Source organism: Suricata suricatta, chromosome 10 (genome assembly GCF_006229205.1).
Source record: "Suricata suricatta isolate VVHF042 chromosome 10, meerkat_22Aug2017_6uvM2_HiC, whole genome shotgun sequence".
Lineage (NCBI taxonomy): Eukaryota > Metazoa > Chordata > Mammalia > Carnivora > Herpestidae > Suricata > Suricata suricatta.
The window spans coordinates 53,187,887-53,214,847 of NC_043709.1; the positions used below are offsets into that span (position 1 = coordinate 53,187,887).

General features: G+C 34.9%; 1 long non-coding RNA gene across 2 annotated transcripts; it reads left to right on the forward strand.

Annotated features, from left to right (window-relative positions):
- The first annotated feature begins 64 nt into the window (after nt 1–64).
- On the forward strand, nt 65–25,998 carry LOC115304975. Of its 2 annotated transcripts, none has more exons than XR_003914700.1 (5): nt 65–159; nt 1,141–1,220; nt 3,176–3,240; nt 6,154–6,315; nt 25,893–25,998. It is a non-coding gene; the product is annotated as an uncharacterized LOC115304975 (long non-coding RNA). The 2 variants fall into 2 exon arrangements; XR_003914699.1 differs by having other exon boundaries at nt 6,185–6,315.
- The last annotated feature ends 963 nt before the right edge of the window (nt 25,999–26,961 follow it).

The window sequence follows — 26,961 nt, forward strand, 5'->3', positions numbered from 1 at the left end:
CTAATTTTTCTGCTTTTGTCAGATATTTACTTTCTACATGTGTTCTTCTCTTTGTCAGGACATCTCTAAAGGAAACACATTATGCCAGAGGATCCTCTCTTGCTTGACCTCTCAAATGCATGATTTTCCAAAGAGTAATTTGTGTTGGAGGAACTAAAGGTAGATCTCAAGAACTTTAAGTTTCAAATAACATTTGATATTTCACACTCACAGTGGTAAATGACCAGATCAGCTGGAAGAAATAAAAGAAGCACTGTCTACATTCTCATTCTATTCAATTCATTCAGAAATCATTTCTTCTCAAGAGTTAGTACTCATCAGATTTCTTCACTGATACACATATGGTAAGAACATGTTTTGCAATTTCAATATAAGTGCATGTGTGTGCCTGCCATCTTAGTTATTTATGGTGTCTTAGCTCACTAGGCCATGGCTATCCATGCACCAGAGAAGACCTTAAGCTGACTGGTGATTAAAAACAAACAAAGAAAAAGAACTTTAGAAGAACATTTGAATAGCAACTAACACAGCAACCTATGGGAGGAGAACTAAACATAAAAATCTCTGGAGTGGGCTTCTTTGTCTAAATCATTGCAAACTATGGTCACAGGACAAATCTAACCTAACACTTGCTTTTATACAGCTCATAAGCTTATATATGTATACATATATATAGTTATATATCTTACATAATTATATACATATATCTTATATAGTTATATATATCTAAATATCTTTTTGATGGTTGAAAAAGTTGAATATTTTTTTACATATAAAATTATGTGAACTTAAAGTTTCACTGTTCAAAAACAAAGTTTTACTGGAATAAAATCGTTTGCATTCATTTATATGGTGTCTGTGGCTGCTTTTGCACTTCAAGGCTGCATTTGCAACAGAGGCTATACAGCTTGCAGAGTCTGAAGTATTTACTACCTGGACTTTAAAAAAAAAAAAAATGGTCAACCTCTGGTGAAAACTCTTCACATCCACTCACTTTTAACTGTGCCAAATACATTCTCAATTCACTATCATGTATCATGAAAATGTATTTGATAGGCTCCAGAACTCTGTTCTACCTGTATACTTAAGTCAAGGCATAATAAAATGCTTGCCTTCATTGTTCATATGTTCTATATCTAGGAAGGAAGGCCACTGAGGCAACTGAGTAAGGAGAGGGGAAATCTTAAATCATGAAGAGTGAAAATGAAGAAAAAAAACAGGTCAGAGAATTCTGGGAGGTGATAAAAGTAAGGTTACGTTTATTATTCTTACTTCACGCTAAAGGCTATTTTAAATATTTTCTATAACTATTGACTCATTGAAGATTTACTATAACTTATGAGGTATTTACGAGCATTGGCTCATTTTAAAATTTGGAAAACTGAAATAGAGAAAATTTAGCTTGCCCACATCGCACAACCAAGAGGTGGTAAATGTAGGACTCAAATCCAGTAAGTCTGGTCTTGACCATTCGTCAGTTCGTCCAATTAAGGACAAAACCTAGAACCACTATTCATAGCTTCGTGGTCTTAAAGAGTTAAGTATGCTCTCTGAATACCATCTTTATGATTTACATAAATCGTAAAGTCGCCTTGTAGATTTGAAAGGAAATAAGAAATTTCCAAGAAGTTACTGTCACTAAAACACATAAAGCACGTGCTCCAAGGATTATCATATAGCACACATTTAATATAATTAGCGTTTGTCTTCATCGGTTTTATCAGTATCAGTGACATCACATTTCAAAGAAAATATTCATGAAAATGCAAAGGAGCAGGTATCAGACTCTGGGGACTATAATTAGAAACAGAGAGGAAAAGATCAAAGACAGAAGAAAACCATGTCTACTTGATGAGACAGATGTGTAATCAAGTAATTATGACAGCGCATTGACAACACAGACATTTACAAAGTGCTATGGAATGGAAGGAAAAAAAGGTCTTATTTTTGCCTTTAAAAAGTAGAGATAACTTCTCAAAGTTGAAGCTGAAGTGTACTGAAGTTTGAATAAATGTTTGCCAGGTAGACAAGATTAGGAAGACTAATCTAAGCAGAAAGAATCTACTTTTCCAAATGGAAGAGGACAATGGTACGTGTTTAAAAATGTAGAGCAGTCTGATATCTGTATCATGTGGATGGTGGTCAGACAATAGAAAAGAGAGGCTGCAATAATTCTAGAATATACATAGGTAGAGATTTGGAAAGATCAATGCCAGGCTTAATAATGTAGAATTTATGTAGGCTTAGTGGAGCTATTACAGAAATTTTGTCAGGAGTGTGGTATTATCACATTTTTCACCATAAAGAACATTTTTGGCAAGGAGATTAAGTTGCAGGATGTTGGTTCCATAAGGGAGAGATATCAGTAAAGATGTCATTGCAATATTGTGAAGAAAGCATATATGGTCTGATATTAGAAAAAAAGGAAATAGTGATATTTCAGAAGATATTTACAATCTATTTTGACTGGTTGTGGTGTTCCAATCCCTCTCTTCTAAGGAGGAGTCACAGAGCGATGCTCTTTTAGACTGGGGAACATCCAGATGGTTTCTAAAGGCCTTGGGGCAAGCGAATAGTGTGGAAAATACTCCTGACTTTAAGATGAGACCTAGGTAGGGGCACCTGGTGGCTCAGTTGGTTAAGCATCTGACTTTGGCTCAGGTCATGATCTCACAGCTCTTGAGTTGGAGCCCTGCATTGGGCTGGTGCTGCTTCAGATTCTGTGTCTCCATCTCCTTCTCTGCCCTTCCCCTGGTCATATTCTCTTTCTGTCTCTCTCAAAAATAAACATTAATTTTTTTTTAATTAAGATGAAACCTAGGTAAACAATTGGGGATTGTACCAAAAGTAGAAGCCAAGTTTAAAAAGGGAAAATAAGAGGTATACAAATGTGAAATATCTGAACTGAAATGATCAACATTTCATAACAATATATGGAAATATTTAACAAATTGTGAATGTTTATAAGGAAAACCAGTTTCTAGAGGAATACAAATTCCTAATCAAAATGCATTTTATTTACCTCCGTAAATAAACGTTGGGACTAGCGTTATAGACACTGAATAATTACACACTGTGTTGAACGTAATTAAACTAAACTCACTTTGGACCCAGAATGAGTATGGGTTTTTGTTTCATTACAGCCTATTCCTTTATTTCATTTGCCCTATTTTAGGAGGTCATCTGACTGTGGTGATTGTCCTTTCCGCCGTGATCACTGTGGGAAGCTGGATTCAAAGGGTAAGTTAAAGAAGTGACCCTACTAACCATACAGCTAGAAACGACAATTCTGTTAACACACTACACCACAAAAAGTTCTGGTAGTTATTCAAGAGAAGAGGAGGAAAGTTGATTTTTTCACTCGCCCCTTTGCATATCTTTGTTTCATGAATTCTGAACTGTGAAAACAAATTGTGTGTGTGTGTGTGTGTGTGTATTTCTAAACAAAATAGTTAGAATACAAAATTGGGTTTGACGCTCTTAATAAGCCTAGACTAATTAGGTCTACTTCAAAAGGAATATTATATGTAAGCACTATGTTCACACATAATATGATAGCAAGAAAAAGATAATTTTGGTGAATTAGTGTATATTAGTCAATTATCGTTTAGTGTTTAGTCTAAACAAAGCAAATTACTGGGAGTGCCTGGGTGGCTCAGTCATTTACGCCTCCAACTCTTGGTTTCAGTTCAGGCTGTGATCTGATGGTTTCGTGGGTTCAAGCCCTGCACTGGGCTCCGTGCTGGCAACACAGAGCCTACTCGGCGGGATTCTCTTTCTCTTCCTCTCCCTCTGCCCCTCCCCACTCATGCTGTCACTCTCTCACTCAAAATAAATAAGTAAACTTAAAACAGTTTAAAAAACATAAAGCATACTACTGGATCATATGTAGAATGAAGACTTGTAAAATATTTCATACTGGACTATATTTTCTTCATAAATGGAATTGCTTTTTACATTGTAATAAAAGCACATAGTGTAAAATTGATAATTTTAAAGAGTTAAATTCAGTGGAGTTTAGTATATTCACTGTGTTGTGCAAGCTTTATCACTATCTCATTAAGAAATGCTTCTGTATCTATTAAGCAGTCATGTTCTATTACCCTATCCCCCAGAATCCAGCAACTCCTAATTTATTTCTGTCTCTTGGATTTGCCTATTTTATATATTTCCTATGAGTTAAATTACATAATATGTGAACTTTTGTGCCTGCCTTCCTTTACTTTCCCTGATGTTCAGAAGGTTTATCTGTGTTGTACATATGTCGGTACTTCATTCATTATGAGGTTGAATACTAATCTATTATATGAAACTATCTATTATTGACCCATTCATCAGTTTATGGAATTAGGGTTGATTCCATCTTTTGGCCATTGTAAATAGTGTTGCAATGAACATTCTTTTAAATATTTTCATTGAACAGCTGTTTTCATGTATTTTGGTTATATATCTAGGAGTAGAATTGGCAGTCATATGCTTTCTAAAGCTGACAAATTGCCTTCCAAAGTGGCTACACTATTTTAAATTCCCACCAGAAATGAAAAAGTTCCAATTTCTCTACATCCCCAGCAGTACTTGAAGCTTCACTTTGTCAAGAGGTTTTTGATTACTTATGAAATCTCAAGTTCCTAGGTTATATTATGTGCTCTAATAAGCTATTATTTATAATGCATGACAATAATAGCCAAATATGAATAAAAATTATTTAATATAAAAAGCACTGATATGTGTTTGGGATCGTTATGTTGCTGTGGGTATCTCACTTATTCTGAATTGTGGGGCGCCTGGGTGGCTCAGTCGGTTAAGCCTCCGGCTTCGGCTCAGGTCAGATCTCACGTTCGTGGGTTCGAGCCCCGCGTCAGGCTCTGTGCTGACAGCTAGCTCAGAGCCTGGAGCCTGCTTCCGGTTCTGTGTCTCCTTCTCTCTGCCCCTCCCCCTCTCATGCTCTGTCTCTCTCTGTATTAAAAATAAATAAAACATTTAAAAAATTATTATGAATTGTATTAATTATTCCATTATGAAATATACCCAGATTGTCCTCTACAACAAAGGGCTTCACAGAGTATTATCCCTTCTTGGGAAGACGTTTCTTTGATGCTAGCCCCTCTCACTTTCCAATCTCACCTCAGGAAGGGAAGGAAAGAAAACTAAGCAACATTTGCAAAGGGCACAGTGCATATACTGAGGCCCACGAAATGGCTGATATTTAATCAAAAGATTATAGAACACTTCTCTCTCCACACACCTTATCAGCACATCAACAGATTCCAGCATAAAGAATGGGTTGCAGCTAAAAGGGTTCAAGATTACATCTGCAGAGGAGTTATTAGAAAATCTGAAGATCAAAAGACAAAAGAACATTAGAAGAATTGAAACCTCCAGCAGCTACAAAAACCACAAAAATTGAACACAGCCCAAATCCTGGCCTGATTAACATAAAACCTCATACCAAATGCCTCTTAATCTCAGTTCACACTACCTTATACATCTTGTCCATGTTTCAACAAGGTATATGTGTATCTAGCCAGAGCTACAAAGGGATCTTTATTGGTTTTTGCCATGAAACCTGGTGAAATTACTGTTAATTATGTGAGGGGTAAAAATGCACTAGGCATAGAGGACCAGCTTAAAATGAGCACTATAGTGAAAACTTTTGGGAAAGGGTAACTTCCCCCTTTATATGGGATGTAAACTCCAATATACTTCATTAAAAATGAAGAAAACAAGAAAAAATGTAAAAATCCTAAATACCAGTCACCTCACACACACAGCAGAGAACAGTTTCACCATCATATTAAGAAAAGTGAAAGAAAATTTATGAATAAGATCTGACAACATTTTTATTTGAATTTGGAGTTTTATTCACAAGCTAAATCTCATTTACTTTGAAAAATCTACTAAAAATCGTGTTTCACTCGTTTTTGAAATCCTAATAACTGAATACTGAAAGCTTCAAACAGAAACACACACACACACACACACACACACACACAAATCATCGTTTTTCATAATAGAGCTTGAAAAGACTTGTAAAACTTGCATTTGAATATATATCATTATGTATGCTTAAAAGTCACATGTGAATATACATTATATATAATATAGAGATGTGTATAAAATGTACATTTGAATATGTGTGTATATTCATTACAGCAGGACTTCACGCTCTTCTTTTTGGGGGTAGGGAGGAGGCAAGGTGACACGAATGCGGAGCGGAGCGGGCTGTAAAAGGACGGAAAGAACGCCGCCGCCTTCCTCGAATCCTCAGAACTAACTGCTGAACAAAAACACCGGGAGCCAGCACCCTCACACAACGTAGGTGGGCTTTATCTAATATTGTTATGGTTTAGTTAGACAAGTTGCCATTGTTTGTTCTGTGTTCAGGTGTTTAATGTGAACAATCTCTTCATTGTTAAATTAAATAAACAAATTGAGAAACTAAAATGGAGAAAATCATTTTAGAATTCTTTGGCAAGAACAGGTAAACTATTATCTCCTCATGGATTTAACAGTTCAGACATATAGCAGTGTAAATCCGAGTGTCATTAAACACTGAATTTTTAAGGAATATCCGTGCTATATCCTTTGCTGCTAAGGCACTGTATAAATTCACAATCCTCCTTAATGCCTTTTGCATTTCTCATTTCCATTACACAATGGGGTAGTATTATTTTTACAGTTCTATTTGAAATGAAACTTTGGATACAAGGGAAAATATATACGTATTTGCAATCTACATTTTTGCTGTTATTTAAAATAGACAGATAACAGTTAAGCTATTTTCTTGAAGCAAGAAAAAATCAGAATTGCTCTATTTCTATAGTTCTCCAAATGTATGTCATGTCCCACCCAAAAAGATCAGCTGAAATTCTATTTTACTTGGTAAGTACTTATTCAAATGTTATAGTTTTTACTCCTAAACTTAAAACTTTCTATTTTATAAGTATATATAGAATTGTCTTGATTTTTATCCATATTCTCATGATCATGGGCCCTACATTTCTAGCTAGCATCGTAGTCTGTCAATATTAAACTGTCATTACCCAAAGCAAATCAAAAAGAAAAATTGTGTGTGTGTGTGTGTGTGTGTGTGTGTGTGTGTGTGTATAAGACTAGGAAACCTGTATTATTTAGTCAGTAGAGGTCAGTCCCTTTTGAGAAAGGATTTGGAATAAATTTGTAGAAGAAAACCAAGACCGTCCTTCATACCATATTTGCTGAGGTTGCCACAGTGATACACAGAGACATTTGATCAGGCTACTGACTTCCCAGCTGCAGTCAGAAAGTTTTCTATCATACAAAGGTCAAAAAATATTTCTTTGTGCTTCTAAGGTTAGAGAACTTTTAGTAAAATTTTCTTCTTACATTTTATGGCCTCTGGTGGAATCTGTCACAATCTCTAAATGAGAACAGCATTGGAGTGAGAGTGTATCGTATATAGAACAAAATAAAACAAAGCACTTCCCTGAAGTTTCTTTATCTGTCCTATAAACAGATTCTATGGGCTTTCTAGGTAGCCCAACAATGATCTCAAGTTCTACACTAATATTCTGCTACGTATAGTTTTAAGGGACAGATGTAAAGTCACATTTATGTGAAATAAGTAAACGTTTATTCCATAAGAATTTCAAATGAGTTCAGTTGCCTTTCCTCTATGGCATGCACAGGCAAGGGCATGTGGGCACACATGCCCACCCCCACACGATATGCACGTATAGACCGGGCTTCAAATCTACTTTATTTCCAAGTAATTTCTCAAATACTATAATACTTTTCATTGAAATCAGGTGCATTGCACTATACTCTAACATGTGCTTAATATTAAAGGTGACATGAATGACTGTCATTGGATTAACTGGGATGTCAAATTTACAGATATGATTAGGATACAGCTATATTTGGGGTGCCTGAGCGGCTCAGTCAGTTAAGCATCTGACTCTTGATTTCGGCTCAGGTCATAATCGCATGGTTTATGGAATCTAGCCCCATGTTAGGCTCAGTGTTAAAAATGCATGAGCTGCTTGGGATTCTCTCTCTCCCTCTCTCTGTTCTGCCCCTACTCTCTCTCTCTCTCTCTCTCAAAATAAATAAAAAACATTTTAAAAAAAGGAAACAGCTATATTTATTTCCTCCAGTGTACTGAGAAAATTATCTCTACTTTTTGAAAGATATCAGAGAATTTTAACCTTTATATCTTTACTCCCTCTGATAGCTCTGAAAAATAAAAATTCTCAGGGCGCCTGGGTGGCTCAGTCAGTTAAGCATCCAACTTCAGCTCAGGTCATGATCTCAAGGGTCGCGGGTTCAAGCCCCATGTCAGGCTCTGTGCTGACAGCTCAGAGCCTGGAGCCTGCTTCAGATTCTGTCTCTCCCTTTCTCTCTGCCCCTCTCCACTTATTCTGTCTCTAAAAATGGAATAAACGTTAAGAAAAAAAATTTAAATAGTAATAACATTTCCAAACAAACCAGTAGCGGATGTTTTCCCTCATTTCCAATCGGTAAGGCGGTCCAATCCTGAAAATAATGCAGCTTCATACATTTTTTTCTTCATTGGTGAATGGTCTCTGTTGTTGAACTGGAATCCATTCCTCCCTGTAGGGCCCATTCATATTCTCATGCCAAAATGTGATCAGCATGGGCACGGGTTTTATTCGACAACTGTTCTCACTTATTAGAAGCACCGTGCATAGAAGCAAAAATACCAACCTTGGACAATACTTTTGCCTCCCCTGTATTCCTTGATCCATTTTCACCAATGAGGCACTGTGCAAATTCTGCTGCTGTTAGCAATACGTTCTAGTTATAATCATGGGCATTCTGTTCCCGAACAGGAAGACTACATACATTCCCTCCAGCAACTGGTTATGCTATTCACAACAGGTTTTTTATGATGCAATCTCCTGAAAATATTGCTTGGTCAAAACAAGAAAATGAACAGATATTTAAATTGTTGATCCTTGTTTGCAGCTGCATCATGGATTAGAAATAAAATCAATACACTATTATATAGGAGCATCTAGTAAAAGGATACCAGAAGAATGTAAGCAAACATGAATCAACTACCAAAAGATTACTTGAGACCTGGGAAATATTGCCTCATAATTACAGGATAGTTTATGTTGAATCATGATAAAATGAAAGTAAAAGAAATAAACTGTATACATTTTCACAGATAAAATTCTTTTTTTTTTTAATCCAGAAGTAGGGAAAATAGGTAGAAAGGACATAAAATATGTTATTCACCAGGGATGTAAAAGTTGTTTTGACTTTAACAGAACGTTTTAAAATTATGGTTTCCCACAGACTCTAGAAAACATGGTGTGATGGATTGCTTTGTATTTGTGTACTGATAGACAAATACATAATTATAATTATTTTAATTAATAAATAAGTTAAAGGGCTAGACAAGGTTCAAAGACTGGGCCTTCTATGTTTCTCCATGTTTTATAGCAAAAACACCATGTACTTCATTGTCTATTTAAGAATGTTTACATAGCAACCAGTATTGGTAGATAGAGATAGTGTCCCTCTCCAAGCCAAGGACAGGGTCCTTACTGCACAGTGTATTAAAGACAACATTTCCCTCTGAACCAAAGAGCATATTGCCCATTATAATTTCTGGGTCCCTTAAGTTTAGTGTTCCTCTTTTATAATGAAACATATCATATGTGGTCCTTTCTAGGTCATGGTGAGAAAAGTGGAATTTAGAGAATCAATACACAGTACTGATATTCTGGTCACTGTTATTTCTGTAAATAATAAACTTGATTTCATCTTTGATCCAACAGTCCTGTGTCTTCCATCAACACCTATGAAAATGTGGCAGGCTGGCTGACTGGGCAGCTTGAAAATAGAGTAACACCTCATAATTTTCATAGTTTTTGACAGTTAATGCCCAGAAGGAGGGAAAGTTTACCAATAGGGTTACAAAGAGGAGGTATAATTGTGCCACATTTTGGATTTGGGGGACAGCATGGAGATACTACTAGCTGGGTGAGCTATGTCTAGCTAAATCATATTGTTTTCAAAAGAAAATACATATTGCTAGTGATTCTCATAAATACATATTTTTATTGCATTTTACCTTTTCCCATGTTAACCCTATAAGCAGAGTAATCCAAGTTCTCTACCAGCTAAATGTAATCAGTAGAAGCTCACTTTTTCTTTAGCCCTGTAACTTTTTAGAATTAGGAAAAAAAATGATTAAGAAAAAGGATATGGAAGAGAAACCTTAACCTGCTGTCTCTACTTTAAGGGAAGATATAAGGAAAAGCAGTGGTGAATTAGGAGTACTCAAGCTTATTTACTGAGATACTATACAATTTCTGTGCCTGACCTAATGGAAAAATTACATCCTTGTAACCCTGGAGTTTAGGAAATTTACAATTAAGTATTTGTAGTCCTATAAGTATATTATATGGAGTCTGCATATTAATACAACAAGGTAGACATATCAATTTCATAAATGACCAAGTTGAGACTCAGAAAGGTTAAGGAAACATATTCAAGGTTTTTAAAAGTTTTCAGCATAAAGAAGAGTAAGAGCAGAGGGCAATAGGGACTGATTCAGAGGCTCCTTACCAGACTCAAGGCAGGGTCGCTGCAGCACATCAGCTGTATCACAGCCTCCAAAGTCCATCAATACCGACATATGCAATGTCCTGCACATGGGCATCTGGCTCCTCCACAAAAATCATATTTCAAGAAGTAAAATGCCCATTTCAATAAGGTAGATTAAAGAATGGATCTCATGAGCATACTTAACTTTCCAGGGATCCCTTAAAACACTCTAAAATATATGTATTTATTTTTTAATTAAAATTTTTAAGTTTATATTTGAGAGAGAGACAGAGAGAGTTAACAGAGGAGAGGTAGAGAAAGAGAAGGAAAGAGAGAATCCTAAGAAGGCTATCCACTGTCAGTGCAGAGCCCAATGCGGGGCTTGAACTCACAAGCCAGGAGATTATGATTTGAGCCAAAACCAAGAGTCAGAGGCTTAACTGACTGAGCCACTCAGTAGTCCTACAAATATTTAGAGAGAGAGAGAGAGAGATCACACACAAGCTGGGGAAAGAGAGAGATAATCTTAAGCAAGTTCCATGTTTAGCGCCAAGTGTGATGCAGGGCTCGATCCCAGCGCCCTGGGATCATGACCTTAACCAAATTCAAAAGTCCAAACCTCAACCGAGTCAGCCACTCAGGTGACCCTCTCTGAAATACCTCTATGAGGTCCTAACCTTTCCATAATTGTTGGATAGATTAAAAACAGAAATAGAATCTTGCTATTCTTATCATGACTTGTTTTAGTGTTTCATTCTGGGAAGCAGGGAAACAAGGAGTCACATCTGTGGTTTTTCCTGCCTTCTCCAGTTGATTGTAAACCTTTAAACATGGGGTCAATGTCTTATTCATTTCTATTTTCCCAGACCTCATTTCAGTGCTTGTTATGTAATAGCTCCTAAGTGTATAATGAATTAATGAAAATGAATGAGTAGTGATTAATGATAAGTGAAATACATTAAAAAATTTAAAAAGAAAGCAAATTATGAGAGAGACTATGAACAATGGAAAGGATTATCTATTGACAGTAAAGATGTTAAATGGAGGTGCTTGGGTGGCTCAGTTGGATAAGCATCTGACTTCGGCTCAGGTCATGATCTCACGGTTTGTGGGTTCGAGCCCCACAACAGGCTCTGTGCTGACAGCTTGTAGCCTGAAGCTTGCTTCAGATTCTGTGTCTCTCTCTCTGCCCCTCTGGGCTCATGCTCTGTCTCTCTATATATCAAAAATAAATAAAAACAAAAAAAAATTATAAGGAACTTAAAAAAAAGATGTTACATGGAGAAAACTAGGAAGCAAGTGTTTCCTATAACCTCCAAGCTTAATAACCTTATGATAACCCCAGATTTAAAGTTAAAATTTTTAATAATTCTTAAACTATTGCTTGAATAATAATTTATCAATAATTTTATTAGTTGCATTTAATTATTTGATTATTACTTAATAATTGATCATTTAAAACTATTCAACTTTTGGTTGAGAGAAAATGCAAAAAGATAAAGGCTAAGGCAGAAAAATTAATATTAAGTTATGAGATTTTCTTGCTTCCTAAGTCACTGATCAGGTTTTGCAATTCAGGAGATATTCTTAACGGTACTATTACATTAGATACATCATTCATCTATTTTTTCAATTAGCAAGTCTTTTAACAAACATAGATTGGGTAGCTACTCTGTGCTATGAGCTACTATGAAGGGGCTATGTTATGTGATTATGTAAAGATAAGTAAAATAATTCCAGTCATGAATTTTACCAAAGTCTAGTGGAGAAGAAAGACGCAATAACAAGCAGTAATACTTCCATATGTGTATGAACAGGATATGGGTAAAGAAGGAAAGTGGCACCAGTGCATCCTGGTGGACCAGAAAAGGCTCCTACATGAGTTAATGCTGAAGATGAGTCACTGTTCTCACAACAGAAAAGGTCTATTTTAAGCTGACCTGATTTGTCCACCCACACAAGTTTTTACCTAAATAGATTCAGTTCTCCACTAGAGACTCCATTCACAAATAATTACAATCCCTTTAACCCCTCCTTGGCGTCTGGTCAGAGCATGTTCAAACCTATTTTATCTCTGTAATTATTATGAATGTGTATGTGGTGGGACGGGGAAAAGATGCAGTAGGAAATATACTGACCTAAAAAGAAAGAAAAATGCCCTACGGTTTAAGGATTTGTTTAAATCTGATGATCTACTAGATCTAAAATAATTACTTTTTTCTTAAAAATGGCTCTATATGATAGATTAGAGCATAGTCCTTCAAACTAATCTTTGCATGTCTAGACTGCGTAGGGTCCCCTCTCTAAGGAAGGAAGAAAAAAAGAACATCTCAAGGCAAACCTGCTATTTGCTAATGTGACAACATCTCTCACGACCTTGTAACATGAGACCACTTAATCAGACTGCATGATTGTGTGCTGTCATATATGGGAGACAAAGAAGTAAAAAAAAAAAAAATATATATATATATATATATATATATATATATATATATACCCACACCACATGCTGTTTGGAACTCAGTTCTTTGGGTAGGAACCCAACTGAGTGATGCCGGCATAAATAAAGTTGCTTCCTGGAAAGAAAAGCGTCGGTGTCACAACTTTCTGTGTGAGAATCCTGCTACAAGAGATTGTCAAATGTGTTTGGAAAGTCAGTGTTGAGAGTAATGGGTGGCAGGGAGAGCAGATAAGTTCTGGCCTCCTCATCTTTGACCAAAGTGCTCCCTCCTCTTACTTATCTTCTACATTTTAAGATCACTTTATAAGATTTCATAAAAATAATCAGTGATATACAAAGCTTGAAACTTGCTTTAGTCTTTATAGAGGGATCTCTTCCATTATTACACATTACTAAAAATATTTCTAACCCTTACATTTGAACAAGGAATCTGGACTTTTTAATAAGCTTTGTTAAGTACCTGTGAGTAATTAATGGGTTATTTATGGGACCTCAAATAAGTGTGTGTAATGCTATAGTAACTCCCATGCTTGTTTCGGTTGTATTCCAATTCTTCTATAATATGCTGACACTTCATCTTTCCAAATGCTACACACCAGTTGTAACAGCGAATTAACAGATTTAATTCAATTCTTTCAATTCAATTCTGACCAGGTGGTATAATTTGTCACTTGATTCAGAAATAATGAAATGCATGATGACACGTGTTTTCTAATTTGTGGGCTCTCAGAGAAATAATAGGTCATATTATGCAATAATTATAAGGGAAAATGTCATTTTCTCATTTGTAGTCAATATTAAATTATGTATGTGCTTTTAATTTTTTCATGTAATAAAACTATCAAAAATACATAGCATTGCACAGCAAAGGAAAACATCAACAAAATAAAAAGATAACCTACAGAATGGAAATAAGTATTTTCAAACCATATATCCTATGAGGGTTAATAGCAAAAAAATAGATTAAATAATAATCTTGTTACGTAATAATAGACTTATTACACTTAGCATGACACCCTCGAGGTCCATGCACTTTGCTACAAATGGCCATATTTCATTCTTTCTCATGGCCATGTAGTACTCCACTGTGTGTGTGTGTGTGTGTGTGTGTGTGTGTGTGTACCCCACATCTTCTTGATCCATTCATCAGGTGATGGACATTTAGGCTCTTTCCATGAATTGGCTATTGTAGAAAGTGCCACTATGAATACTGGGATACATGTGCGTCAGCACTTCTGTATCCCTTGGGTAAATCCCTAGCAGGGCTATTGCTGGGTCATAGGGGAGTTCTAATGATAGTTTTTTGAGGAACCTCCACACTGTTTTCCAGAGCAACTGCACCAGTTTCCATTCCCACCAACAGTGTAGGAGGGTGCCCGTCTCTCCACACCCTCACCAGCATCTATAGTCTCTTGATTTGTTATTAATAGAGTAGATACTAAGAGCTCTCATCACAAAGAGTTCTTCTTTTTCTTTTCTTTTTATTTTATCTGTATGATAAGATGGATGTTGGCTGAACTTATTATGGTAATCTTTTCATAATATACATAAATCAAACCATCATACTGTCTGCCTTAAACTTACATAGTGATATATGTCAATTATTTCTCAATAAAACTGGAAAACATGTATAGTAAAAGAAGAAGCAATCTGAAACAAAACAAAACAAAATCCAAGTTTCCAGTGTAGTTTACTCACAGTAAAATGAAAACCACAGTTACTTTTATTTTGTAAAATACTGTATAGGTTGACACTTTGACTTCTCCATTCTTAGTATATATCTGTTTGAGAATCACAAGTCTTAGGTAACAGAATAAATTTCCACCTTAAAAATGAAAGATTCTTGTTGACTAAAGGAACATATATTGGGAAGACAGAGAAAATCTCCCATTTCTAAGATGCTATCATGGAAAATATTTAAAAAGCTAATTGCTTTCCAGAGCAGCTGTACCAGTTTATGTTCCCACCAACAGTGCAGGAGGGTGCCCATTTCTCCACATCCTCACTAGCATCTATAGTCTCTTGATTTGTTCATTTTAGCCACCCACTCTGACTGCTGTGATGTGGGATCTCAGTGTGGTTTTGATTTGTATTTCCCTGATGATGAGTGATGCTGAGCATCGTTTCATGTGGAGGTTCCTCAAAAAACTATCAATAGAACTCCCCTATAATCCAACAATAGCACTGCTAGAAATTTATTCAAGGGATACAGAAGTGCTGACACATAGGGGCACATGTACCCCAATGTTCATAGCAGCACTGTCAACAATAGCCAAATCATGGAAAGAGCCTAAATGTCAATCAGCTGATGAATGGATCAAGAAGATGTGGTATATTATACAACGGAGTATTACATGGCAATGAGAAATAATGAAATCTGGCCATTTGTAGGAAAGTGGATGGACCTTGAGGGTGTCATGTGAAGCAAAATAAGTCAGGTGAGAAGGACAGATACCGTATGTTTGCATTCATAGGTCTAACAGGAGAAACCTAATGGAGGACCATGGGAGGAGAAGAGGGAAAGAGAGTTGGAGAGGGAAAGGGATACAAAACCTGAGAAACTATTGAATACTGAAAATGAACCAAGGGTTGAAGGGGGAGGGGGGAGGGGAAGGGAGGTGGTGGTTATGGAGGTGGGCACTTGTGGGGAAGAGCACTGGGTGTTATATGGAAACCAATTTGACAATAAACTATTAAAAAAAAAAGCTCTTTGAACCAAGGATAGAAAAGCACACTGAAATAACAAATTAATTGAAATTGTTTAAAAAATAAAATAAAATAGATAAATAAAAAATAAAAATTCAAGCCTTATAATTACAACAGAAAAAATAAAAATAAAAAAATAAAAGCTAATCGTAACTTTCATTTTGGGAGCAATAATAAGATAATTTACATTTTTTCATGAACACCAGGCTTATTAGTTGTACACTTCTTGCTTTGTAACAGAAGCTAAATATTTTAAATAAACAAACAGAAGGTTTGTTTTTCAGACACTATATTATAGTAAATGTTGCTAATCTTTGAAACACAATATATAACTTCATCACCTTAATGACTCCTCACAGAGTCAGTCCAAGAATCTGATCAAACTTCCTCCAAAACTATTTCCTATGGGACACTGTTTAAGTAAATGTAAAAAATAAAAAAATAAAATTAAGCCTTTAACCATTCATCATTCATTCACATGAAATATTTCCAAATAATTACTAAATCTGTAATTTTTAAACATGCTATTACATTTTACTGAAGTCAAAATTGTTTTTAAATTTTAATTTTGGATTTATATCCGTTCAATTTTAGGATAACACTCAATAGCTCTTTAAGGCCAATACCTTGAATTTCTTTACTTCTTTCAAGGCAAATTGATCAGTGGTGTTTTGAGGATTGGCTTTGTGCCCAGTTTCCACAAATGCCAAAGACTTCTGTGCACCAAGTTAATTAAAATTGACTGCTTGTTTTAGGCAGAAGAAACAGGCAGAATGCCGGATGGTTCTAAAGAGTGATTGAACAATTTAAGCAAACAGAATAACCTGCCTTCAAGCTAAAGAATAAAAATAGTTTATTATGCTGCCTTTGCTTAAAAAAAAAGCCTTTAAAACTCTTGGCTTTATGTGAAAAAATGTGATACATATACCTGAATCAAATTGAAAATGCTATACTAGTCATAGAAAAACATTAAGAAATATGCAAACCATCACTTTTCACAAAAACTAGACTCTGTTGACCCATGTTTTAAGAGATTTGCTTAGATTACAGATACATGCTAAATTTCTGTTACAGTCTATAATAAAAAGAATATTTTCCAATATTATGTGCATATATGTCATCGATTAACATCTAATTGCTGGAGGTCAAGAAAAAATACAGCATATCTTTTTAAAAATACAGTAACAGTATCTGAAAATAGAATTGACTTTTAAATAATAATCTGGTCTAAATGCTTGTGGAAATCTTCTAGATTTTATTGCATTAAAGAAAACCTCAACTTAAAAATTTAATGTACAATATTAACATGGTTTAATGAGCTAAAACTTGACTCTGTAACCATAGCTTGGTAACTTTTTAGGCAGGAAATGGAATGCTGCCAACATGTACTGAGAGGTTCTGGCAGGAACACTACCACATATAGTCTATTTAATGTACACTATTGCTTTTCATTCTTCCCTTAACATTATGAAATAGATATGCACATATGTATTTTACATATGGTGAAACAGAAATGAGAAAGGGTAAGAAACTTCCTAAACATAAGACAACCATTATGATTAATTAATTTGGATTAATTAAATCTATTTTATTTAATTATTCTGAGTGTTGATGAGCCCCTTCAGTTGGCTCAATCTGTTCTTTACAAATTGTTTAACTGCTGGATATGTAGAATGAATTTTTATTTGGAACTCTGTCAAAATACAAGGAGTTTAAACATGAGCTTGAATCAAAACTGTGTAATCATACATTACTACTCAAGCATTTTCCTCCAGGAAAGTTACCTTCACCAGACACTCAAGTTCATATCCATGCCAATCAAACTTGATTTTCTGATTTCCATGATAAGATCAAATTAGATGCTACATATCATGAAAGGGTGGAGTATCCAAAATAGCTGGGTACCCCAAAATTACAGAAAGTCTCACATTAATAGAAGTAAGTCAATAATGTCAAAAGGCATTCGATTTTGAGGGCCTTTTATTTAAAAGTTAATTGAACATCCAATGGTTAAAAACATCTCAGGCCAAACCTACATCTTATACAAAAATTAACTCAATATCCAGCATAGTCTTAAGTGTAAAACATAAAACTATAAGACTTTAGAGCCCCCAAATAGAAAATAACCCTTAGGATCTAGAATTAGGTGAAGAGTTCTTAGACTTAACATCAAAAACATTACCCACAATAAAAAAATGATAACTTGAACCACTTCAAAATTAAAACCTTTTCCTTGTGAAAGCGAATTCGAAGAGGATGGAAAGTCACAGACTTGGAGAGATCATTTGAAAACTGTGTATCTGACAAAAGGCCAGTCTCCAGAATATAAAAAAAGCTTTTGAAGCTCAACAGTAAAAATATAGCACCTCAAACAGAACATGGGAAAAATACATGAACAGACACTCACCAAAGTATACACAAGTACAAAATAAGCACATTTCAAGATTTCCGATATCATTAAGCCATTATAGAAATGCTAAAATCACACTGATGTTATCAGTACACACCAATCACAGAATAGCTAACATTTAAAAAAGAAGTGACAACATTAAATCCTGGCAAGGATGTGGAGACACTGGATAATTCACATGTGAGAATGTAAAATGGCAAAAACAAAACAAAATAACAATAATAAAAGGGGTGCTTGGGTGGCTCAGTTGGTTAAGCAGCCGACTTCAGCTCAGGTCATGACTTCACAGTTCGTGGGTTCAAGCCCCATGTCAGGCTCTGTGCTGACAGCTCAGAGCCTGGAGCCTACTTCTGCTTCTGGTCTTCCTCTTTCTCTGACCCTTCCCCGCTCACACTCTGTGTGTGTCTTTCTCTCAAAAATAAACAAACGTTAAAAATTTTAAAAAGAGAGAGAGAGAGAGAGAATGTAAAATGGTATAGATATTCTGCAAAATAGGCAGCTTTGTTAAAACTAACCAGGTAACTATCATTTGACCCAGAATTTATCCCAAGGAAAAGAGTCAGTTACATTCATGCAAAACCCTGTGCACAAATGTTTATAGCAACTTTATTCATAACAGCCAAAATAGGAAATAACCCAATGCCCATCAATGAGTAAAAGGTTAAACAAACTTTGGTATATCCACACCATGGAAAACTAACCAGCAATTGTGAGGAATGAATAAGGCTAGCAACTTAGATGTATCCCGAGGGAAGCATAATGAGTGAAAAAATTCAAACGTAAGATTACATATGATTCCATTTATGCAACATTCTTAAAATAACATTAATTATAAAAATGGAGAACAGATTAGCAGTTGCCAGGTTTCAGCGATGGTTGGAATGGCGAGGGGGCAGATGTAGCTATAAAGGAATAGCACTGGGGGACCAGTGTGTTGAAGTTTATATCTTGATTGGGGTGGTGATCACATAAATCTACACATGTGATAAAACTGCAAGAAACACACACACGTAAAAATGGCAAAATCTTCAAGAGCTCCATGGGTGAAGAGTACACAGAGCTTCTCTATGGTTTTTATGTTTTTGTGGCAGCTTTTGGTGAATCTATAATTAAAGTAAAATTAAAACAATATTATCGCCCCTTTCAACATCAAATATTTCATTAACTTCACACTGTTTTCATAAAAAATATCTAATCTCCCTAATTTCGTTCATGCTATGAAGTTTTATCTTCTGGCCAGATTTAACTCACCCCCTTGGCACTCTGGTAGTCAACTGTCCAAAACACACAAGCAAACAAAAAATATTCCTTGAGTATCAATTTTATTGTTATCTCCAGTTCTAATGTTTAATCACCATCTCCCACATCTCTCAGCCTCCAAGATTTGTTATTTTCACTTATTCATCCTTCATACCCAATTTAGGCATCATTTCTTCCATAAACAATATGGGACTCTACAGAGCCAGATTAAGTACCAGTCCTATAAGTTCTTATCATTTTCACACATGCTGGCCACCCAGAATGTAGATATCTTTTTCTTTATTATTTTTTTTTCATTGGGACTGGGGCATTATTCCCATCATCAATCTTGGTATTAAACGGTCCACTGACACCATAAATGATGTAAATGCCAGTTTCTAACATTCCTCGGCTCTTCTTGCAATACTGCAGGCTTATTAGATAAGAGTCCTAGGGGTTCTCACAATCAGAGGCGGCCTCCTCAACATCAGATGCCAGTGACACAAAGAAATGGGGTGCTGAAAAAAACTCTCTGGAGCCAGCAGATGTTGCCACAATACAGGGTAGCAATTTGCTCTTGCAGAGATGTGGAGGTAGCAGCTCTGGACTTGAGGCAGAATCCACTATAAATTACTGGGCCCCTTCTTTTTCCTCCTCTAGTGTTTGTAACCTCAAACCTGTATTTCCACCTTTCTTTCCTTCTTTAGGTTATTCAGTATCCTTTCTAATAAATTCATTCTAGGATTAAAAGTATCAAAATTCGTGTCTAATGCTTGCAACTGAGAAATCTGACCCATAAAATACAGTAATTTAGGTGAGTATGGTTTTGCCTTCAGCTCTGTCAGGACTGCAAAAGCCCTCATTACAAGGGCTGGGAGTATAATACCCTGCAAGCACAGTTCCAGAAATCTAGCAGGAACCAAGTAAATACTGAGTAAATATAAACAAATGAATTTCTTATATGCAACATTTTCAAATCTGCTACGCCTACTCCAGTTCTTTCTCTAGAGAAGCCTGATATGTGGGCGCCATTCTAGTTATGCAGCTTGCCTTTCCCCACATCATATTATCAAAACTTTTCCATGCCCCACCCTCAAATTAGTGTTTCTTTCCTTCTGTTCCTCTGTACCCTCCAATCACTTGTCATTTTAATACATCATTTCCCCCTGACATACGGCTATGGCTCTACTCATCAGCGTATCTCCAGTCTAATCACTTGCAGTCCAAATTTACAAGAAACTAAATTAAAACTAATATTGATCACATCATTTTTCCCACTTAAAAGTATTCAGTGACTTCCCGTTGGTATAAGATAAACTCTAACCTTTCTGAAGGAGTATTCTATCTTTGTATAGTCGGCCTCTGTCCTACACTTCCAATATCAGAGAGCCTGTCCCTCTCACACATCAACAAGCACTCTGTGTTATAACAGCCTTTGCTAATAGATTTCCATCTTCCTGTCCATACTAGTCTCTTTCATATCTCAGTGGCTTTTAACAGCAATTTTCCATTGAGTTAAATACCTTACTCCATGTCCATCTTAGACATGTAATCTAATTATCAAACTCATTAATCACTCTCTCTGAAATGTCATCTTCAGGCAGTTTGTCATTTATTATCATGCTTCCTCTTTATCACTATTGTAATGTGATTTTTAACTGATGGCATTAGTCAAGTGACATGAAAATAGCTGGTACTCAATAAATATTATACAGTTAAGCACCAAAGAAAAAATCAATACAATTTTGAGAATGACAATGGATTATACTTTACATATATAGCATATGTATAAAACTTTTTGAAACTTTAAAATCTTCTCATTCATGAGAACATATATATATTTCCCGTCAGTACTGAGAATAATCATACAACTGGTGCCAACATTCTATCTTAACATATCCTTACTCAAATGAAGATTATCTTCAGTGTTATGTTATTGGAGGAAAAATGTTGCCCAAACACTTAAAGAAGGGTAGATATATCCTACAAAGTCTGAGAGATGGAAAAGAACTTAGAAATCTTCAAATCCAAACTCTTTATTCTGATATGATGATACATAAAAATATTCTAGATCATTCTTACACTAAATTTGAGTTTATTCATATTAAGAGAGACTGTCCCCCATCCAAATGCAATCATGTGCACATTGATTTAAAGTATTTCTTATGAAAATTCCCCCCTTTCACCAGCAAAAGATATCTGTAGGAGACATTAAAGGAGGCCTCTACAACTCCCTATTATTCTGGAACACTGTCCTTCTCCCAGATGCAAAAGCATCCAGTGATGAGGAAGCTGACAGACCTCCATGCTCCCAGTGGTGAACCCACACATCATCCCTACCTCTCACTTCCACCACTAGAGCCAAAATGCTAGCTTGTACATAGGGAAAAGTGCCTAGCTGATCATTTTCTAAGAAAAGTTTATAGCAGGAAATTATGAATCATCTTTTCTGAACACCGTCAGAACTAATTCTATCATGTCTTATATATTTTCATCTCATTCATAACCAGAAAACCAAGACTCCCTGATAGTCCCTGACTAATCCAACACTTTTATTCTTTTTAGCCTCTGCATGCTGATTTTTTGCCTCGTCTCATTGTCAAAGTGGATCTCATGAATGCTTTCCATGATGCCTCCTGTAACTCACATACTGTCAATCGACAACACCATCTAAGCCCTTAAGCTCTTTTCTGAATATTTTCTTCACTCTCTCATTTTTATGGAAATTGTGACTACTCTTCAATGACAGTGCATCTCTTGCAACATTTCTGTAGTGGCTCCACACCTCTCATGTTCCAACTACTTTAAAACACATGCTCTCATATCTTATTATCTTCTATTTCTCTGTTTCAGTCACATATATATACATCCTTAAGGGGAGTATTCATAACTGACTTAAAATACCTTCTAGTAATTCTATAGTTTTTTTCTTATGGTTATGAGTTATAATTTCCTGGTTTTTGCCTGTTAATTTTTGGTTGGAAGCATGTCATTGTGGTTTTTACATTTGGGGGTGATTCATTCTGTTCTGGCATGCAGGTAAGTTACATGGAATTTTTTTTTTATATTTATTTTTAAGATTTGTTATGGTAAATCCAAAGCGTTCATTAGAGCTAATTTAAATCACTCATAAGATAACGCTCTTCTGAATAGTCTTTCCCATACCCATTTATTTACGATGTCTCTCTGACTAATGAGAACACAGTCTATAACTAGATTTCTGAGAGGTCCTAGAATCGTTTTACCTACTACATACAGGTGAGTTTGTGTTCTTTCCCCCAGCTTTCTGCAGTTTCCTTTCATGCATGAGGCTATCAGTACTCAAATACTCAAGAGGAACTCTCTCTCTCTATATATAAAATCTCCCTAGGGCTTGCTCTGTAGCACCCTCTTTTCTCTGAATTATAGCCATCTTTTATCCCCGGAATACTGATCTCTGTCTACATAATTCATCAAAGGTACATGACTGTAACTTTACCTATCTTTATTATGTTAGGACCCAAAAATTGTCTCTAGGTAATAAACTGATACCATACTGGAAGTAATCTGTTTCCCTTTTTAAAGAGATTATAATTCTGTATTATATGTTATCCAATTTTGAAAACCTTAGTCCTATATATGTATTTTGTCTGGTTATAGTTGTCTATCTAGACCCTGTTACATAATCTTGCCTAGAAGTAGAAGTCTCTATTAGTGTGTTTGTTTTTAATTTTCACACTTCTGAGGTTTTTTTTGTTTTTGTTATTAACTTGCATTATGTCTATAGTATATGAACTTTATATTGTATATCTTTCAATAATAAAATATGCTTTTAAGGGCTGATGTGGGGTCAGTGTCAAGGAATATTTCATGTAAGCTTGACATGCATAAGTACTCCTTAAATTCAGAAAGAAATATTCATTATTTATGTGCTTTAAGCATTTTATTAATATTTCATTCCACATTTTCAATAATTTGAAAAATATTCATATACCTTTGTCTTTATATTTTGCTAAGAAATGTGGTATCTCTCCACATAATAGTAAATTATTTCTCAACATTTCATCAGTTTTCTTATACAATATGATGCTATATCATAAAGTATTTAACAATTTAAAATTGTAAAGCATTTTGATTCAAAAACTAGTTTAAAAATCTTTGCTATTAAAATGGTCAGTCTCTTCCATTTAATGCAGTTATTGATGAAGGAATATTTCTAAGGTGTTATTTTGGCTTTCCATTTAAGTTTAGTTATCTTTCTCCTTTTTTCTATCACCTTTTTAAAATTTTTTAATGTTTATCTATTTTTGAGAGAGAGAGAGAGAAACAGAGCATGAACAGGGGAGAGGTAGAAAGAGCCAGAGAAACAGACAGAATACGAAAAAGGCTCCAGGCTCTGAGCTGTCAGCACAGAGCCCGATGCAGGGTTCAAACCTATGAACTGTGAAATAATGACCTGAGCTGAAGTCACTCAACTGACTGAACCATCTATCACCTTTTAAATTAGTTTTTCTTCCTTGTTCTCTATGTAACTCAGAATCTTTAAAATTCATCTTATTGTTTCATCTCTTATTTTAATATGTTTACATGTATACTTACAAAGTCTAAAAATGCTAAATAAATATTTCTACTTACATCCAGAACAATGCAAAGATCTTGTATCACTTTAACTCCAATTAATCTCTACCTATCTCATTCATTATAACTATTCAAAATCTTTGTCGACTTATTTTTATCTTTCACATTAAGAAAATATTATTAGTATGTTATGAATTCAAAAACCACTTCAACGTAGCATGTGTATCCATTTATTTGCTGCCATCCCTTCTTTTGTATCATTAGTTTTTTCAGGGGTATTTCTTTCTTCTTTCCCAGTTATGTTTAGAAATTTCTGCAGTAGAGATGTATGGATGGAAAATATGTTTGTTTGAAAGCGGTTTCATTTTGCTTTAATGCTAGAAAGGCAATATTTTTGATGAGATAACTCTTAATAATGAACATTCCACTTTATGTCAGGCTTCTATATTTAGTATTAATAAATTTTATCTTACTATATTTATAATTGATTCTTAGATAATCTGAAATCTGACTCATTTTTATGTTTGGATAATTCTATAACTTTCCTTGATAATTATTCTGTGGTCAAATTGCAACAAATCTAAAAATCATTCTTTTTCTTAATTGGGCCTATATTTTGTTTAGCAACCTAAATCATATAATTATTTATCCATTTTGAAAAATTTCACTATTTCTTTTTTTCCTGGCACCCTTTAAGTTTTTCTTCTGGAATTCTGTTTACAGGAAACTAGAACTTTCTCCATGTCCCTTCAATTGTCATTTTTAATTATTTCTTAAATTCTTTGCCATTGTAATGAGTGCCAAATAGTTTTTTTTTCAGATCTATTAGACAGTTAACTCATATTTTTTCAGCCACTCCTAATCTTCTATTTAACCTATTATGATTTTATTTGCACTCAATTTTTCTTCATTTATGGAAGTTCTCATCTATTCTTTCCAAACTGATATTTTATAGTATATATTTTATTACTCTTATTTTGATTAATTTCTATATATCTACTTGCATTCTATCATATTCATATTTTATATATGAGATTTCCAATATCTGAAGTTCTTATAAATTTAAATTTTGCTGCTGGATTTTTGTTTGATACTTCCTATCATCTTCCATGACTGCTTATTTCTTATGAGTTTTAAGTTAAATTATTAATTCATAGTCAGAAAGGATTAGGTGTTAGAATTTCAGTTTCAAATTGTGTTTTTCAAGGTGATTTAAATTGCTTCCTCCTTGAGGAACTGTGCACCCAGGAAAATCTATTGTTAACTCCCTTCTTTGTTAATTTTTTAAAATGTTTTTTACATTTATTTATTTTTGAGAGACAGAGCACAAATAGGGGAGGGGCAGAGAGAAGAGGTACAGAATCCAAAGCAGGCTCCAGGCTCTGACCTGTCAGCACAGAGCCCAACAGAAAGCTCAAATTCACAAACAGTGAGATCAAGACCTGAGCCAAAGTCAGAGGGACACTTAACCAACTGAGGCACCCCTTGTTAAATATTTTTGTTAACTTCCTTTTTTGAGTTGAGTTTTCTTGCATTTATAGAGAATATAAATTCAAATGAAAATATTTCAAGAAAATAGAGCTTTTCTTATAAATTTTACTAAAACAAATAGTTTAGAGAGGCTATCTTACTTTGCCTGTGGTCAGATTTTATATTTAATTTTTACACGGCTGTGGCTGTTTAAAAGTCACAATTCAGGATAAAACCCTCCTCTATTGAATTTGCTCATTTTAAAAATGCTTATTTTTAATGGTAAGTAATTCTAGATAGGTTTTCTCTCCACAAATACAACAAATCTGTGCGTGACTCATAAGCATTTACTATTAATAAGCATTACAGAACATCTTTCTATGAAAATTTGACCCTTTATAATATATGGTGGAAGCATAAATCTTCCAAGGGGCAAAGGCAAATTTAAAATAAATTTTTGAAAACTTTTATATCCATCTCTTCCTGCAGGATGTCCAACAAGATGAGTCATGAGCCTCGGTGCCAATGGATTTAAATATCAATGTTTGTACATTCAGAACCATAGAATGCCAGACTTGAAAGGAAATTCACATCATATCTAGGTCAGCATTTTCATTTTTATAAATGAGAAAGGTATGGCCTAGATAAGGTAAATTTTCTTTACAAACACAGCAAACAAATTGATACTGTAGCATAAATTATAACTGGCATTTCCTGTTGCTACTTTAGAACCCTTTCTATAACTCCATGATACCTGTTCTATTGGAATGTTAGCATGGTAATGAATGTAGACTAAGTGTCTCAAGACAGGCACTTCTTTCCCCTCAGTATGGATTTAAAGGAGAAATTTAAATGGCCTTTATTTAAATTCCCATTTAACTTCCTGTAAAGTCATTTCACCCAAACAGTGTATATTAAAAAGAAAATGTTGTTCTAATTGCTTTTCATTATCTTCTGTATTTTATAAGTTGCATAAAAATATGACTCATTGTTCATTTTTCAAAGTCATTAATGCCTAGATCAACACAGAAACATGATGCCAAATTTTGATTTTCACTATCATTCTAGGTTCCAAAAAAAACCAAATTCATACGGAAGAAGAGGAAGAAGCAGCAGAAGTAGCAGAAGCAGAAGCAGAAGATGAAGAAGAGAGATGTTGAGACACAAAGCAAACAAACAGAAACAAAAATCTAACCGCTTACTATAAATATACTTCCCTATGCTTGCTGCATTGGTTCTTGGCTTGAGTTATGCAATAATCTTTGTGCAGAGACTGGAGGAAATGAGAGAATAAAGCACTAAAGACTACAACTCACAGCATAGTAACTCATCAGGACATATATTTCTCTGGGCTATGCCAGTTTTGACACAATATTAATAACATGAGGTTCTGTCCCCATGAACTTTTTGCTAGAATCACAGTTCCATTCTCCTCTGGTTCAAAAAGCCCAGAAAATTGAGACAAGCCAGATCTACCTTCCTTATGTCTCTCAGATATCTGGCTTTCAGATTACTGGGGAGACTAATGTTTGCTTAACTGTCTTATGAACCAGTTTAG